Source organism: Podarcis filfolensis (assembly GCF_964270895.1).
Source record: "Podarcis filfolensis genome assembly, chromosome: 12".
In the NCBI taxonomy this organism is placed as follows: domain Eukaryota; kingdom Metazoa; phylum Chordata; class Lepidosauria; order Squamata; family Lacertidae; genus Podarcis; species Podarcis filfolensis.
The window spans coordinates 20,237,552-20,256,638 of NC_139614.1; the positions used below are offsets into that span (position 1 = coordinate 20,237,552).

Consider the following 19,087-nt stretch of genomic DNA (forward strand, 5'->3'; position numbering starts at 1 on the left):
TCCATGAAGTGTTACTCTTAGTTGGCAGGTAGATATACATATGACATGGGGAGGAACAGTAAACAGTCAATCAAATGGTGATAAAATGTAAAGAGTACAGTATGTGACAATTCAGTTAAGTGGGCATTCACAGCAGTAGTATTAGGTGAAACATCCTAGCACTGCTCAGTAAATTAATACCTTTGCTGTGACGGAAGCTGTGTCCTTGTTCATGCCTTGAATGCGGGAATTAAATCTTTTTGACATTTCTAAGCCAGCAGTTTCATGCCGGAGTTTGGAATTCTGGCGTAAAAGAATGGCAATTTTTAGATCAGCTAAGGAGTGTCCTGAAAACTGTAGTGCATTTCTGTTGGTGTCTGAGTGGTGTTATTTCTGGAACTCAGATTTGTGATCACTTATTCTTTTACATAGACTGACCTGTGTGTCATAGAACATAGAACGCAGAAGGGCATTGCTGGCAAGTGATAGTATATAACAGATGAGGAGCAAGTGAATGAATACTTGATGTGACTGCTCATGTCATTAGGTCCTATAACATTATTGCCAGGGTAGATGGGGTAATAGAGTTGGGTCTGGATTTGTTGTGGGATCTGATCCCTGTGTTTGTTTCTCTGGTTGGGCACTGGTTGTGTCTGGTTGCTAAAGGTGGTGAGTTTTAGAGTAAGGGAGTGACTGCCTGTGAGCAAGGACAACCATTGATTACTGTGACAGAGAATTGTTGCTGTAGATCTCGGATAGGATGTTGATGCGCTGCGGTGATTTCAGCTGGGAGATCTTGATAACGGCCATTGATGCTTTAAGGAGGGAGAATCTGACAATTTCGATTTCTCTGTTTGTCATCTTTCCAATCCTAAATTTGGTCCTCCACATTCCCAAATCAAGTATTCTTTATTTTAGAAAAAAAGGCCCTCATAAAAATTCATCAGCTATTTAGTGTAAATTTCTTCTAATATGAACACGTTTCTAACACTAGTTCACACTGAATTAGTTGCTGGCGAATTGCTGGTGAATTTTCTATTAATGTTTAATTGCTTTTTAATGATGGTCCCCTAAGTTTTTAGGTGTTTCTGTTTTAGCTATAAGCCACCTTGAGTGCCTGACAAGGAAAAGGTGGGAAACAAAGAAACAATTTTTTTGTAAAGTTTTTTTTTTTTGCAAAGCAATGTAATACATGTTTCTATGTTTCCCCTAATACAGTGGTGCCTCTGGATACGCACACCTCTGGTTGCGTATCCTTTGAGTTATGCACACAGCAAACCGGGAAGTATTTCCCCAGGTTTCGCCCCACACACATGCACAAGGCAGGAACCTCTGGTTGCGAATTCCTTGGGATACGACCAGAGCTCCAGAACATATTCCCGTGCGCAACCGGAGGTACCACTGTATGTGCATTTTATGCACACTTTGCCCTGGTATACGTAATTTTGTACACATTACTTAGTTGGAGAACTGCACTGCAAAATTCAGAAAAGTGTGGGTTTTGGAAGATGTCTTTGTATTGGATCTTAGATTGTTTTGAAATGTGCAGATCAGGTAGATTCACCTTTAAATGAATATTGAATCAAATTTCTTCTGCATCCCTAGTTTCTTTTCTTAATCTATCCTGATCCTGAAGTAGAATATTCCAGTGGTACCAGTTTGAAATGGTCAATCCATTTTTTTCACTTCACTAGACGGGGAAAGTGAAACTAGTGAGGAGGATTGGCTGTGTTCAGGCATGACACAAAACCATGGAGTCTGGATTAGCGTCAAGCTCATTCTCTTCCCTCTTTACTCTCCTCTGGTACAGCTGTGAGGAGGTAATCTTACCTTAGATCATAGTTGTCACTTGACAGCTATATCCATATTTGGCTATAATGGATAGCCATGGTTAGTGGGAAATTGAAGTGAGAGCTTCTGATCTCTCTGCAATCACAGCAGAGGAAGAGAGGGGAAAGGGAAGCACACAAGTTTGGAGGCTCATGCACATAAAGTGAATCCCTAGATTAGCCTTAAATGTGAAGCAGACCATCATGTAGATATTATGAAGGAAATTCTAGTCACATGAAGAAGAAGAATAGTTTGGATTTGATATCCCGCCTTTCACTCCCTTTAAGGAGTCTCAAAGCGGCTAACATTCTCCTTTCCCTTCCTCCCCCACAACAAACACTCTGTGAGGTGAGTGGGGCTGAGAGACTTCAAAGAAGTGTGACTGGCCCAAGGTCACCCAGCAGCTGCATGTGGAGGAAGGGAGACGCAAACCCTGTTCCCCAGATTACGAGACTACCACTCTTAACCACTACACCACACTGGCTCCTATTCTGAAGGAGAATAGGCAGAATATAGGCACTGTGGTCTAAACCACAGAGCCTAGGGTTTGCCAATCGGAAGGTCAGCGATTCAAATCCCCGCAATGGGGTGAGCTCCTGTTGTTCAGTCCCAGCTCCTGCCCACCTAGCAGTTCAAAAACACATCAAGTGCAAGTAGATAAATAGGTACTGCTCCAGCGGAAAGGTAAACAGCGTTTCCATGCGCTGCTCTGGTTCGTCAGAAGCGGCTTAGTCATGCTGGCCACATGACCCGGAAGCTGTCTGCGGACAAACGCCTGCTCCCTCGGCCTATAGAGCAAGATGAGCATGCAACCCCAGAGTCGTCTGTGACTGGACCTAACGGTCAGGGGTACTTTTACCTTTACTTATTCTGACTTAGATGATGGTGATGATTAAATTTAAACTTCACCTGACTAAATGTTACTCACACAAATCACCATTTAAAGTATGACCAAGAATTAAATTTCTAGTGGATTTGAGATCAGTGACTTGTGATCAGTGAGGTTTGTTGTTGTTGTTGTTTTGCACTAGCAGTTGAGCCGACATATGAAATCAATATAGCCTCATAATTGGTGACGCAATGTAACCTGTCTCTGAGTCATGTGTCAAAATGAGTATCCAGGTTCAGGAATTGGTTTACTTTGAAAGCTTTTGGAGGCATACAAAATAAACTTCAATGTAACCCAATTCAGGTGTTACAAGCAGGTATGAAAGCAGAAATGTACCAATCTTGCTTTACAATAAGATCCTTAAATCTGAGGGTGGAGAGAGGAGGTCTGTCCTTCTTGCCTTGTTTTTATGCTGCAGCCAAAGCAAGAAATCTCCTTACTTGTTATAATATCCCAATTGCTTTTGGATAACTTTCTGAATTATCATTAGCAGACAATATCTCCAATATTTTAGTCCTCTTTTCTGGTATCCAGTTGTATCAATGACCACACATATAGGCCACAAATCCTTCTGTATTCAGTTCTACTAACTTTTAACAGAGACAAGGAGATTCATGTTTCCAACCTCCTCCTTTAAAACGCAGTAATCCATTTTATGACCCATGTTATAAATTGTAATTTACCATTCCAAGCCCCAATTTATTAAGTAATTGGCAGGTGTTCTTTGCTTGTTTTGATTTTTAAGTACTTTTTTGTCCAGTAGGTTTTCTGCCTATAATTGCCATTTGTATAATGATGATATTAGAACAGAGTTAGAAAGAAGAAAGAAAAGATCACCTGTTTCTTTTACATATATATTTTTAATCCATTGTTAACCTTTTTGTCTTTTTTACATGTGAATGTAATTTGCACAAGAATGCCTATTATATTTTTGATTAGGGGCTTGTGCCTGTCACTACTCTACTGAAGTCAAGAAATTTCAAGAGAACCATAGTTGGGAGGAGAAAAATGAGAGGTAAAAAAGGATGAGATAAGAAACTAAGGTTAGTGGTAACTCTTAGAGTACTTGGTAGTACAGTACAATATGAATAATATTTCTTCCCCACCCCAATTTAATAATAGAATGGGGATATTAACAGATTAGGGGCATCTTGATCTTATGCCTATGGAATTGTTCCCCAATAATCCTAAAAAGTGGAGAGCTGACATTCTGCAGCGAAGAGTTGTTTTTAAACCGAATTGCTTTTGTAAATAACTTGAGAATGTAGATAAGATTACATTCGTATTGCACCTTCTAACTGTTTCTTCTACACATTTATTCCATTCTTTCAAAGAATTACATAAAATAAGAGTTCAGAGATGTACTGGGTTTTGTTACGTACCCTAGGCTTCTGGACCAGTGTTTAAAGTATACTTCCTTTGTACGATTCTATAGCTTTTGATAGCAACAAAGAGAAAAAGGGGCCTTCTGTGCCACTTGTGACAGCTTTTCACATCAGAGGCAGGGTGCAGTAGCAGATTATAATGGCAAGACAATGTGACTGGTTAATGGATTAAATATGATACTTCAGGAAACAAAAACATCAATTTCTTTATCCTTCAGTAGCTGGGGAAAAATAGATTCCTTATCTTTGAAGTTTACTTCTGTTTCTGACAATTCATGTAAGTTTCTTTTATATTAATTCCCATCTGTTCTTGCTGACAGCTATGAATTTGTTTATTTAAATCACAGCTTATCATATTTAGCCTTTTTCAGGGATGGTCTTCTTCCACACACAAAAGCCTTGTCATCTAAATAGTGTCCAAAATGATCAGCTACCTCTATAATTTCTGAGGCCCAAAGAAAAATCCCTCTGCCCCTCAAAAAAGAAATTTGGCTAGAATAAATCCTGGTTATGGAAACCCAACATTTTGGTCCTAATATGTGAATTATATTTAAATTATGACTTCTTTGTAATGAAATGCGTGGTTTTTTAAAATCTGTCTGAGCAAGATTCATTGGTTATCCTTTCAGTGTTCAAAAATAAATAACATCTGTAGGAATGCATCTACATCTCTTGAAATGCAAAGCATTCGAGCAGGAATATGATTTGTTAAAGTGGTCCTTTGTGCGGTTGACTTCACTTCGGTCTTTAGTTTTGTGCATTCTTTGCAGTCCGAGCTGATGCCAACAAAAGTTTTTTTGTGGACTTTAAAGAGGTTTGCACATTGCAGTCCTTTTGTTCAAGGCATAAACCTAAGAATCTGTTGTTGCATAAATACAGATCTGGAGGTTTGACCACTTGGACTAAGCAGATGGGGGTTTAACTAGTGGCATGCAAAAAAGAAGGAAAAGAAAACCCACAAAAGGCAAAATATCAATTGGCTATTAGAAAGGATAAAAACAGAAACTGGGAACAAGTCCCATTTTCTGTCAAAATGTATCAAATTTGTTCAAATCAGTGGAAATGGGGACTTTTCAGCTTTCCCCATTCAGTGATATTCTTCCACACTTCCTGAAAAGTCACCCCTGCAAGTCAGGGCATCAGGCTGCTAGGTGTGAGGCATTGTCATCAGAATGGAATATATATATATATATATATATATATATATATATATATATATATATATATATATGTTTCCTTTTTAAACTACCCTTTATCCCATGGTATCCCAACACAGTTTACGCCATAATGGTTTAATAGTTTGAGTGTCAGACTAGGGTTTGAATTGCCATTCAGCCATGAAACTCTGTGAGTGACCTTGTTCCCATCACTGCTTCTGAGTCTACCCTGACCTACAAGGTTTGTTGTGGGATTAATTGAGGAAAGGGAGGACCTTGTACGTACACTGCCTTGAGCTCCTTGGTGGGAAAAAGTTGGGATATAAATGCAGTAAATAAATAAAATAATTGGATGCAATTAAACAGCACAGAACAATATTTAAAACCTCATCTAAACGAATTTCAGTCATCAACAGTCAGAACTGTTGAGATAATATTTGCCTCCCAACAGCCTGAAGGAAAAAAAATCTATCCTTTCAGTTAATGTCAGAAAGCTCACTATGAGGGGATATCTGTACCTCCACAGCAGCCAAGAAACACTCTTATCCGCGTCGCCACCAAATGACCAGAGCCTCCCTTGCAGTTCTCAGGATTTTGGTTGGCCGATAGGGAGAGACCCCATTGTCTTATGTTTTGTTAGTATTACCTATATAACTAACGTAGGCAGAACAGGGTTGTTTTTTTTTTAAAAAAATCACATCTGTGGTTTGGGTTTTTGTTAAATAAATAAAAAACTTTAGAAGCAGCTTAATATTTTTAAAACCTCTTAGCGATGTGCGACAACCACATAAAAGCAAGAATTTGGGGGACTCAAACAGATAAAAGCAGGGTCAGTTCTTACAGAAACGTTTTGAAGGCATAACACCAAGATACTTAATACTTTGCACTTGTAAAGTGCTTTCAAGTGCTCAAAGTGCTTCACATGCATCATGTACAGTGGTACCTCGGGTTACATATGCTTCAGGTTACAGACTCCGCTAACCCAGAAATAGTACCTCGGGTTAAGAACTTTGCTTCAGGGTGAGAACAGAAATCGTGCTCTGGCGGCACGGCAGCAGCAAGAGGCCCCATTAGCTAAAGTGGTGCTTCAGGTTAAGAACAGTTTCAAGTTAAGAACGGACCTCCGGAACGAATTAAGTACTTAACCCGAGGTACCACTGTAGCTGGAATCCTTACAGCAGCCCTGTAAAGTAAGTTATCATCTCCCATATTAAACAAATGCCTTGCATTTCCTGAGGCCACCCGGTAAGTTAATGACAGAGGTGAGGGTCAGAAGGTAGGCTTGATTATTCCTGTCATGGCTTATTCACTATGGTGCACTAGCTCTCACAATACACTTAGATAAACCTTGCAGTATTGGTTGAAAAAAACGTAATGCCTCAAAGCATAAAGACATGAGAAATAGTCAGATGTTCCCGTAGAATAAGCAGGATGCTAAGGTCCTTTTTGCTGTTACTGTTTGTGTTTTTAAAACCTATATATACACAAGTGCAAATATATGCTTGAGGGGCAGTTATAATTTTCTTTACTCCACAAAGGCACAAAAAGTAGGGGTTTAAATCTGCAAATTCCCTAATTTGTGCTGGCCTTGCAACATTTTTGTGTATGTGTAGTTATAATCAGGAAAGAGCAAGCTGGAACAAATGCTGCAAATGTATGCAAATGAGAGGGAAAAGAGAGATTGCACAAATAAAATGGTATCTAATATAAGGGAATAGATAATTTAGACAAACAATAGCTCAAATTTAGATAATTGGAATACAGCAAAAACTAGAAATCTCAAGCTTGACTTGTTTTTTTAAAGCCTAGTAGGACTTTAAAAAGCAAAGTTGGAGTAAAATTAATTATTAGCTTTTAGAAATATGTTTCAAATTACAGCTTTTTAATATATTTTGTCAAGTGCATTTTTTTGTCCTGCATTTCTAAATCTTTTTTTATTTCCAAATCACACCCTTAAACTACTTGTATTATAGGAAGTTCACAAATATTAGTGAGACTGATTCATGATTTCTATCCTTAACGTATGAAAATACCCAGGAAGCATTGCATGCAGACAAGACCAGTTCTGTATTCAAAACTGCCTTTAAAAACCATCAAGTAGTATAATAGTGAATAACATAAGGAATTTATATTTCAACATTTCCCCCTCCCCTTATTTATTGGTGTGACGCACCAAGAAACCCATGGTAGTATAAGTCGAAAAGCAAAAATTATATAATGCCTTTCAATCACACAAAGCTATGGGCAAGTTTTAGTGTGGCTTTTATGTTCTTAGTCATTGTTTCTCTGTCCTATAATGACTTGGTACAACCTAAATTCTTTGTACCTAGCATGCTTCAGTCTAATTAAATCTCCTGCTGAACACCATGTCTCCTCCTGCTCCCCACTTTCATTTTGTTTTGCTGAAGAAGAGTTCCGAGGACCTGGAAAGCTTGCTCACTATTTTGTGACGTTAGCTGGACTCTGGGGTTTCTTTTTTATTTTAATTATATAGATATATATTAGGGACCATGGGACGCGGGTGGTGCTGTGGGTTAAACCACAGAGCCTAGGACTTGCCGATCAGAAGGTTGGCGGTTCGAATCCCCGCGACAGGGTGAGCTCCCGTTGCTCGGTCCCTTCTTCTGCCAACCTAGCAGTTCGAAAGCACGTCAAAGTGCAAGTAGATAAATAGGCACCGCTCCGGCAGGAAGGTGAACGGCGTTTCTGTGCGCTGCTCTGGTTAGCCAGAAGCGGCTTAGTCATGCTGGCCACATGAGCCGGAAGCTGTACGCTGGCTCCCTCGGCCTATAGAGTGAGATGAGCACCGCAACCCGAGTCGTCTGCGACTGGACCTAATGGTCAGGGGTCCCTTTACCTGTATTAGCGACCAGTGACCCTAAGTTCTAGTTGAATCCAGTCAGGTTCTTAAAACGGGGGCAACAACTAACTGCACTCTGAATGATCTCAGTGATTGAGTTGGATAAAGTAGTGTCGTTCTTAAACTCCATTCATGCAAAGTTGAAAATTGCTGAGGGTCTTGGCGTACCACTTAATGGTTGGGTTTTGTTTTTGTTTTTTTGGAGAGGGGGGTTGCATGTTGTAGCAATTGCATTGTGCTGTGCCAGATGCTGCATAATACTTAATAGAATTTGTGTGCTTCTTTTATTTCTCAAATAATGAACTTTAGTGTATCACAGTAAATTTCAATACAATACAAAAGAAGCAAGAAAAAAATCAATAATCAGTAGTAATAATTAAATGTGATAGATGCCCATCTCCCATCTTCAACCACAAATTCACAGATAACGGTAGGCATGGACCACAGTTTGGGAACCCTTAGTCTAAAGAACAAGTTATTAGGATTATTGTGGTGCATCTAATAGGAGAAGTTCTACGAAAAGGAAGCTTTCTCATGCTGGCTGAATCAGACTCAAAAACAGCTGCTTGGTTGGTTGCACCTGGTCACAAAGTATTTTTGGACACATTGTGCTTAGAATCCCAAGATTTTTATTTTTATCTCTGGCTGTAGAAAAAGCAGTGTAAAAATATGATTGCTTTGTGAATCCTAAGCAACATTTTCCTAAGCAAAGCTATTTCATTCAGGGTTAGCCTCCAGTTTGTTTTGTTTCAAAAGGATCTCTGGGTGAAGGGCTGGAAAGTTGACTTTCCCAAAACTTGGAAGAGTTGCTTCTAACAGGAGTAGATAGAAGTGGATAGACAAGCCAAGGGCTGCTTCAATATATATTTCCGTTGCAGTCAGGGTCAAAAGAGGCTGGTGCAAAATACTTCAGTACAGTTGTGGGAGGGTTGCTGGTTTTTCCTTTTAGGTAGCAGCTCCTCACACGGCATGGGATGCCGCTGCACAGATTCTCCTGACCTTGCGTGGCTTATTGGGAGTCCTGCAGATGATAGCTATCTTCTGTCTCCGCTGTTGAGTGCAGTATGCCTCAGTATACCAGTTGCTAGGAATTGCATATAGGGAGGACAGGGAACTTCTGAGTGCATTTAGTGGAACTAGCTTATCTTCTTTGCACGGCAAAAAAGAATTGCCAATCTTGGATAGGCTTCTAAGTCTAAATGCACGAATGATAGGAAAGGTAGGGCAAGGCTGACTGCACATGTATCCATGGTCTCCTACTCTATTCTGCACAGAGTGAGAGAAGCAGGCATACCCAATGTGCACAGAGACCTTGGGGAACTGGTGCAGCAACCTTTTTTCCTATATACTTTCTACCCTTGTACTGTATATTTAGGATCAGCATTGGAAGATGGTATTATTATCCCTTAAAACTGAACCATGGCTATATATCAAACCCACCAAGTTAAAGTCTTCTTTTTTATGCAGAACAGCTATGGGGGAGAATATCTGACTTCCAAGGCTAAATGTCACAGTAAATCACGTAGTATATTGCTTACTGGATCCAGGGTCCAGCAAGATCACAGAAAAATAGGTCCCAGGAACTGTGATGTATCTAACTGTGGCCATTCACTGAGCATATTTGGGTGATTTCCTATTTCTTTTTTTTATAACTATCAACTACCTAAGCTCTCTGAAGCTTTCCAGTCTCAAATCGTGTGTATCCATTCATTTGAAAGTATTTTTACTCTGCTGCTCATCACAATGTGATTGGAGGGTGAAGTACAGTAAAAATTTAAAACCAGAAACAAGGCTTATAGCTAAGATCAGATGAAATCCACACTAAATCAAATAACAGCAGTAGTGGTCAAAAACCCAAGGCAAGGTGATTAAGCCCCCTTAAAAGCCTGCTGGAATAGGAGAGTTCAGCTGGCACCAAAAATTCATCAGAATTTGCATCAGTCACATATTGCTGGGGGCGTGGGGGGGGTAGCAGACATTGCATAAGTGGGAATAAGCCCCTTCCTGGTTGCTGCATAACAGTTATTCCTTGGATGCAGGATAACAAAGTGGGTCTCACCTGCTGATCTTAATTGCATAGGACAATTGGTATGACACTACCAACCAGACAACACAGACATTTTCTTTGAATCTCATAGAGAAATTGTTTGGCCCTGTAACTATCATTTTTGAATACTTTTGAGTCTGGAGAAGCAAGTCTAACTTTGTTCAGTGGCCTTCCAAATCTGTGTGCCAAGGCTTGTAGCTTTAGCCTTCAGATAAGTGTAACTTTGAATTCATACAGCGAGGGAAAAGGCGGAGGCTGGGTGCGGCGCCTTCCTGGCGCCAGCTTGCCGCCCTCGCTGAAGCAGCGCCATGCCCAGAGCATCCGCCTCTTCCACTCCGGAGGAGCCGCCCTCCAGCCGCTGCCCGCCTCCTCCAGCCCCGCAAAGCTGCTGGCAGCACCGTAAAAAGGTCAGCAACTCTGGGAAAGGGGGGGCACTGGAGGGATCTTTGCACCACGGCACCAGATATACTTAAGACGGCCCTGTCTAGATAGATACAATGATGCAGAACGAAAGGCACATAAACTGCAAAAGTTTTGGGTTATTTTCCTGGGTCATATAGTCATATAAAGATTTACTTGCAGGCAAACCAGTATCTTTATCCAACTGTATACCTGCTTAATACAGGGATATGAACATTTCAAATGGAACCTTGATTTAAATAAATGATTTAAATCTGCCCTTTCCTTGCATGCTTAACTCTGTGATTTAAGTTACTATATACCCTGGCCTAATATCAGTCTCAATATGTGAAATCTTGCTGTCCAAATTAAAATCCATGGTTATTATTATTTATTACATGTGTACACCAATCCAGCAAGAGTTCTATGCTATGCATTCTCTGTTTTCATGAACCATGTAACATGCAGAGGTTAAAGCTGTTGTTTTTTTAAATGTACAATGGAGACTCATGACAAAATCACAGAAAATCCATGTCCCATTGACAGTTGTTGGTCTTGGAGGCAGTAGCAGGTGACCATAGGAATGCAGGAAGCTGCCTTATATACTAAGTCAGGACATTAGTCCGTGTAGCACAGCATAGGTGATATTCACAGTCCTACCTGAAGATGTTGGGGGATGAACCTGGGACTTTCTGCAGGCAGAGCAGATGTACTATCAATGAGATATGCCCCTCCGGCAGGGTGAGACAGCAAGATGAGACAGGAACCTTGATGCTGTCCTAGAAAGAAGATCTGAGACAAGCAGTGTGGGTTTACAGTGGGTTGGTATAGAGGGCACATTGTTTTGCTCCCTTCTATGCATGCTTCTACACCACTGTTTCCCAGCAAGGGACAATGTTGAGCTGCAGCTGTTTTGCCCTAGGCAGGGAATGCCCACCTGCAGCAGGGTGGTGGCAGAAGTGATGGCTGCTTCTAATGACGAGCTAACTTCACTAGGCCAACTCTGGTTAGACTTGAAGCTGCTGTGCCAGGAAAATGATCACTTAAAAAAATACAGTTAAATACTGCAAGAAGACGTGTTTGTATCAATTTCTGCTGGCATGTATTCTTTCATTCTACTATAGAGAAGCCTCTAGCTATAGAGATTGTTTTAAGAACTTTGTAACATTTAAAGGGGTTAATATGTTAGATAAAGGGTGGGGGGGGAATCAAGACAAACATTTTTATTACTGGACATGAGGGGGGTAGTTCTGATTAAATTACATGATTATTTGAATGGGATAGAAGACAGAGTGCATCATTTCTTGCCCTCAACTTTAATGCCTTTAATCAAATAATGACCTTCTGGAAATAGTTAATTTTAAGCATTTGGAAAGATCAATACCACTTTGCCACCAAAAAATGGCCCAGATGATGTGAAATTTGATGTATTTAAAGTACCATTTCACCCTTTTAACCTAGTAAATAATTTAAAATGCTTTCAGTAATCTTTTGCCACCATTATGTACCTCATTGTTCTAAGTATTATGACTTACTTTCTTTTTTCCAAAAGCAACCTTCCTGCACTATGAAGGGCTTGCAGGTCTAAGCCCAAGATAGCACACAGTATTGACTTTAACTTTCCTGAAATACATGGTTGCTTTCCATTTATATTAGTGCAATCATCCAGACGATATGCAATGAGACTTAAATGTTGTTTTTTTGAGAGGAATTACTTGTATTTCGAATTTGCCTTCTCTCATTTTAGTCTTATGTTAAAGGTGATGAATTAGGTCGCTTAGATTGTTTCAAAAGTCCGTTTTATCCAGTTTGTGGAACATTGCTATAAAATTATGTTTGAATGCCTTCAGCTTTGTAAATGGGAAAAATTACCCTCTATTAGCATGTTTGTGGGCAGATTAAAAACTGTCTTCATTAGCATAAGGAACACTTACTGATTCTTTATAAAACTAGAAAATTATTTGCTGAATGATAAATTGCTAGCTTTACAGTTAGTTGTTGTTGACAATGAGCTCATTCAAAATGCGTGCCGCAGTTTAGTCTACAACAAGACTGAATTCCTTTTTTACTCAGAACTACTGTTTAATGGATTATGTACTTAAACCCTGTTCATACTGCATATGAAATGTAATTCATGCTTTTCACTAAAACGTTTGTATCAAATAGCCTTCTTATTTAGACTGATTTCGTTTAATACTGTATATTTTTATGATACTCTACCCCAGAGATTGTAACACAATACTCCTGCATATATAATTTTGGAAAGGAAAAAACAACGCTCTGAATATTAAGATTAGGCAACATGAATTTGTGCATGGATCTTAAAACTCAGAAATGTTACCTAAATCGTTCAGAGAAAAAAAAGTTTAAATGGTTAAAAATAGGGCTACAGACCAAAGCAAAGAGAGCTTTATAATTAAAGGTGTTAGGCATTCACATTGCACTTCAAAAGGCTATTTTCTGGTGGCTAGATCCATCAGAATGTGGGTAGGCATACTTTTTCAAATGAGTGTCTGATTAACAGTCACATTCGTGGTCTAACAAATGGTACACATGCAGTTGTCCTTTGCTGAATCAGAACCAATGGTAGTTTTGCCCTTGACTTCACTAGGATGCTTTGTTACACTCAAAAGTTCTTTCCCTTTACTATAGCATATAGAATTACTTTGCAGTAAAAAATCTTCTTTGTTTTTACTAGACCTGTACCGTATGTAATTGCCCATTTGACAAATAAGAAATTTGGTGGTCCTTTTGGAAACCAAGGTATTGGTATTCAGACTCGATTAAGCTTTTTGAGGTCTAAAATGTAGCAATGCTATATATTAAAATATAACAAAAAAAGATAAATAGATAAATTCTTTGAGATGCTCATACATACATTTGATTTATATAATATTCTAAGCACTGGGTTTTTATATCCAGTAAAAAAATTTTGTAGTGCATTTTAAAAGTTTTTGTAAGAAAATGCCAAAGAAAATGTAACCCCCCCAAAAAAAAACCTTAACTACCTCTTTTTCACCGTTTTCTTGCTTACATAGCAAGACTTGCATATGTCACTCAGCTGCTATAAAGTGTATAGCAGTATTTCCTTTGTGGCAGATGGATTTAAAACTTGACTTCTCAATAAATGTAGGTTTACAATACATAACTTTACAGGATTTGTGTTGTATATAACAGGTTTGAACATATTATCTCAGAATTCATCTGCATGGCATTTTCAGCTTATCCCAGGGCCCATGCCAGTTATCTTAAGTAATAGGGAGAAAGTGTACTGATTGATAGCAGCTAAAGGCGTGATTCTGAATAGAAACAAAGGCTTTACAGCAGAAGGTGTCAAATTAAACTTTGTCAGTTTGAAAAGTAGTAACATCCTGAAAGTTCATCTAACATATTTACATGTGACTAATGTTTATATTTTGCCTTCTTCCTTCTTTATATGCAGTGTAATGCTGCCTGCCTGGCAAATTTGCTGCACAGAAGTGTAGGATGTTCCTACTGTCATTTTAGGTTCTACTCTTTTTTTCGAAGTATGTACAAAGCCTAAGGGCAGACTTCCATATGTGGTGGTGCGCTCCCTTTTAATAGACAGATTTCCCCTTCCTTAAAAAAATTGAAGGTGTAATATTTGATGTGCAAAAGGCATATATATTATTTAGAAACTTATCGCCTGCCCTTCTACCGCGTTCACACCACAGAGAGCCACTTAAAACAATGGCAACACAACGTTCCCATAATAAAGCAACAATAGAAAACAAACCAATATAAAAATTAAAATGGGCATGGAAGATAAAAGCCCTAAATAGTGTTCGCCATATAAAACAAAAGCTTGGTGGAAGGCAAAAGTTTTCAAGTCAGCAGAAAGCAGCAAGAAAGCCTGGGCAAAATGGGGGAGTGTTAAGCATCACAGTGCAAGGGACTGTTTCTACTCTTGGCTAAGCTTTTGCAAGTCCCGAGACATTAATTTGCAATGGAGTTTCCTTGTATAACCCACAGAATTCAGCCTAGTTTCTCCAAATGAAAAAGCAAATGCAATAGTAGATTTTTAAAGCACCTGATTCTCGCCCCCCCAGAATGTTAAGCATTATGTATTTTCCATTTTCAGTTTTGTTATATGCAGCGTTTGAACCAATTTGTGGTTTTATTCAACGACAAATGCTAATTACTGCTTGACATGGCCATTCCATCTGAGAGAGGTTTCTCCTCTGAAGTCTTCAGTAATTTAAATATATATTATTTTTGTTTTTAAATGATGCTGTCCCCTCCTACCATATATTACTATTTCAAGAAATCTCAGTGTTATTTTAAAAAATAAGCAGGTGAGGCGATACATATATTTTTCATATTTTAAGATCAAACATGAGACAAGAAGCTTTTTAAAGTTTTGGCTTCAGTTTTAAATTTTATCAAAAAATTGGGTGATTTTAATCTTTCAAAATTAGTGGACTACCCTTAAAAAGCTAAGAGAGTTGCATTTATACTTGCAATTCATCACACTGTTTGGGGGTGAGGAATTAGAAGTATTATTTCAGGGCAAAGGTTAATAGCAAACTACTGGAAATGTTTTATTAGTCATGGGTAATTAATAAAGATACGTCTGCACTTAAAACACAGAAGTGACAACAAGAGCAAAATACTTGCTAAATGAGTCAATGTTTTTTCTCTTCCTTCCTTCCTTCCGGAATTACTTGTTAAGCGCACCCCAACCAAGATTTTTTAAGGAAATATTTCTGATAACTGTAAAAAACAAACAGTGGCTTCCCACCAACCATCTTCTAAAGTGGTATCAAGATTTAGGGAACAAAATTGATGAGAGATTATGGGGTTTTTACTCCAGCGACATCTGAAGGGTACCACATTGGCTAGCCATACAATAGAGTGTGTGTTCAATAGATGTTTCTGTATGTTCATCAAATGTTAGTGAACACTTACACCTTGGCACAGCCAGCACATATATTGCAAGCAACAGGTAATCCTTACACATGTCCTTTATCTTACCCTATCCAGCCTATAAGCCATGTAAATTATTAGTGCTCTGGCACCCAGGCAACTTGTATGTTAGAGACAGGGAGCCGGATGGGGATTTGACTGGTAGGTACAGAGTAGCTGCTTGGATTTTGGTAAATACATACTGACGTTATATATCTCATGGTACAAAAGTACCAGGTATTTTAAGGGAGCAAAGAGATTACTGTCTTATGTCTTTATTGACTATTGTCTTACTTGTCCATTACGCCTTTACTGAAATCAAATGATGATTTGAAATAGCTCAGGAGAATCCATTCATAATATTGAATGCATGGTAAATTTGCACTATCTGTTATTTCACTGGTCTAAGCAGTAAACCTGCATTTTATCTGGCACATAGCCTCCTCCACACATTAGAAACCTCCCTATCCTTGGAGATCTAACATGTCAGGTAGAAAGCTTTTACTCTGAGCTGCCTGGTTTCTGTGTGCAGGGAGGAAACCATCCATTCACGTAGATAACCAGTATGTGGATCTGTAGAGCCAATAAACTTCAGAAACAAAAGTTTTGGGTTGCTGACCTGGACCCACCTCTGACCTGCTCTAGCTCTCGTCTCAATCCAGTCAATATTTTTGAAATCAAGACATGACAACTCTGGGATCTGTTATTTGTATGTTGAAGAGCAATCCTCTTTCACTGTTCTTTGGTTGTCCTATTTTAAGGATTGTAGCACATATGGTACAGAAAAGTTATTAAATCACATTGATTTCAGTAGGAGTTGATGCATGCTGGATTTTCACCAGATTGTGAAATCCACAACTTGCTTTCTGAAGAAATGGTAGAATGGTTCAATGAGAAAATTTCTCCAGTGGGCATGTTGGGAATTTTGAGAGAGAGTCATAGAGACCAGTCACAAATTGCAGGGGGGGGGTGGCATAATACAAAATGGCCACCACATCGCAGAGAGCAGGAAATGGTGTGGTCATGTGCTTACCCAGTGCTTTTTTTCTGGGGGGACACAGGGGTACGCATACCCCTAAACATTTTGTGGATTTGTAGTTTCTTCTCTCACACGGTGAATTGTCAGTTCCGTTGCTAACCCCGATGCCCACTTACTATATTTTTCCTGATTTGAACTATGAAATGGTGATTTTCTTGAGTCAAAATGAGAGTAACCCGACCCTTTATGTGTGCTACAACTGTGGTCAGGATGCTATTGGCACAAAGATGGAAAGGCGATAAAATACCAACCAAGGAAGAAAGGCAAGAAAAACTTATGGAATATGTCGAAATGGCAAAACTAACTGAAAGATTTCGAAATAAGGACAAAAAATCTTTTAAGGAAGACTGGGAACCATTTTTGGCTTATATAAAAAATCAGTGCAAAGAACTAGACTCACTAACAGGTTTTGAATAACCATTTACAATTGACAAAAATTATATAATTCAAAGTTAAAACATAAAAAGGACTGAAAAAGGAATACAGTCATACCTCTACTTACGTATCCCTCTGGCTACGGAATCTTTGGGTTACAGCCACGGCCATATACATGTATACTTCTGGGTTTCACCATGCGTGCATGCACAGAAGTTTTCAATCACACTGCGCACATGTGCAGAAGCACGCCTCTATTTACATAATTTTTGGGGTGCGAACGGACCCCCAGAACGAATTAAGTTTGTATCCGGAGAGTCCACTGTATGCAGGAAGTAATACTATTTTAAATAAACCAGAGAAGGTGGTTGAGGGAAGTCTGGGGAGAATGGGGAAATTTTGGAATTATGTTATATGTTATGAAGCAATGTTGGGAAAAATGAAAAAATTATTTAAAAAATGAGAGTACCCATAAACATTTTTTTAAAAAAAGAAAAAAAGCACTGCCCTTACCCTTAGTGAGGAAACAGGAACCTACACCAGCCATTTCAGTGCTTCTCTCCCAGAAAAGTTCTTTGCCCCTCTCTTCTACTCAGAGCACAAGGGAGAGTGTCCAGTCCTGCATACGGAGTGGGTTCAGTGTGGGAGTGGCTGAGCCAACGCAAGCTAGAACGGATCAGAAATAGCAAACTGTCTCTCCTGTAGTGTTGATTTTGAAGGGATATTTACTGACACCTTTGGTGGGACATATGGCTGATACTGGAAGCCATACCAACATCCCCACGTCAAAAGCATTATTGCACAGTCATACCTCGTGTTGTGTCTTTTCGGCTTGCGAATGCGGCAAACCCGAAAGTGTATACTGCATTGTGTGTGCAGAAGTGCCGCTCTAGTTGCGGACTTTTCGGGGTGTGAACTGCACCCCAGAACAGATTGTGTCTGGAACTAGAGGTACCACTGTATAGGTTGTATTCAAGTTATGACCTGTTCATTGCTAAAAACCAATAACATTGCAGCCCTAACGGGGAAATGTGGTTCTGGTGTCAGTTCATCCAGGCTACAGTAATGCCCTCTACGTGTTCAGAAATGTCAACTGTCACAAAATGCTGCTACCGGAATGGTAATAACGGGTGATTAACTGTCCAGGGGCCCTTTACCTTACTTTACCTTTATCTAATAGCTGGTAGATGATCTGCTTATATTCTACATAGTGTTTGTATTAACTTTTAGAACCCATATCAGTTTGAGACCATATTATTTGAAGCACCATCTATACCCATAGGAACCAATCAGTCCCTAAGATCAGCCTCAGAGGCCCTGTTCTCTGGTCTACCACTAAAAAATGTCAGGTCAGTTGGTACCAGAGGCAACTTTTGGGACTCCTACCTCCAAGACCTGTGTTTGGTCCTACTCTGTTGTTATTTCAAATGGATCCTGAAAAGCATTTTATACCATCAAGCTTTTCAGTTATTTTACTGCTGGTTTGCTATATTTTAATTTGATGGTGTTTTATGGGTTGCTCTGATATTCATGATACTATAATGTAGCCTAATTTCTTATATTGTAAGCTGCCATAGATTACTTGACCATAAAATGTAATAATTTAACAATAATAATTTATTTCTCCCCCCCCCTTGAATAAATGGTATGGATTGCATAGTTAAAGCATTCAGAGTTAAATCGGAAAGGGAATTATTAATGTACTAATTTTGTTTATTTCCCTGTATTCATACAGAGCAAACTAAATACTAGTTTCCTTTGTCCTGTTTCTTTAAAACCAATAATAAAAAAAATCAAATAATGCCACAGATATCATTTAAGATAGCATGTAGGCAATTGCTAAACCGTTAAGGGGGGAAAATCTGTGCATCTATTTTAGAAGCAAATTAGCATTTGCTACAGTTCTCCTGGGACAATCTTTTGGCATACTTTCAAGCCTGCTTTTCCCTAGAACATGCCTGGGTTAGAGCAGGTGCTTTTATAGACAGTTTGCATGTGCTGTGATATGGAGAAGAGTGTGGTCTTTTTCATATCATACATAAAATCGTGAGTTTAATTTTGAAACCAGAAGACTCTGAATTGGGTAGAAGATTTGTCAACAGGTTTCAGTTCTGTCTGCAGAGCTACCTGAGTACATGAGCAAGAATGAGGCTATCTTGCTCAATGATGTCTTTTCAAAGGATTGTTCTCTTTCAAAAGGA

The 19,087-nt window shown here is 39.1% G+C and overlaps 1 protein-coding gene and 1 long non-coding RNA gene across 54 annotated transcripts in view; one reads left to right on the forward strand and one right to left on the reverse strand.

Annotated features, from left to right (window-relative positions):
• The window catches only part of SATB1 (SATB homeobox 1), a 116,056-nt gene that overhangs the window by 91,150 nt on the left and 5,819 nt on the right, over positions 1 to 19,087 (forward strand). The gene's annotated exons all lie outside the window — the stretch shown is intronic.
• LOC310745589 overlaps positions 1 to 19,087 on the reverse strand; it is a 232,257-nt gene that overhangs the window by 24,064 nt on the left and 189,106 nt on the right. For all 4 annotated transcript variants that reach the window (XR_014540191.1, XR_014540192.1, XR_014540193.1 and 1 more), the window contains one exon: positions 17,400 to 17,552. This is a non-coding gene — a long non-coding RNA (uncharacterized lncRNA). The remainder of the gene's footprint in view (positions 1 to 17,399; positions 17,553 to 19,087) is intronic.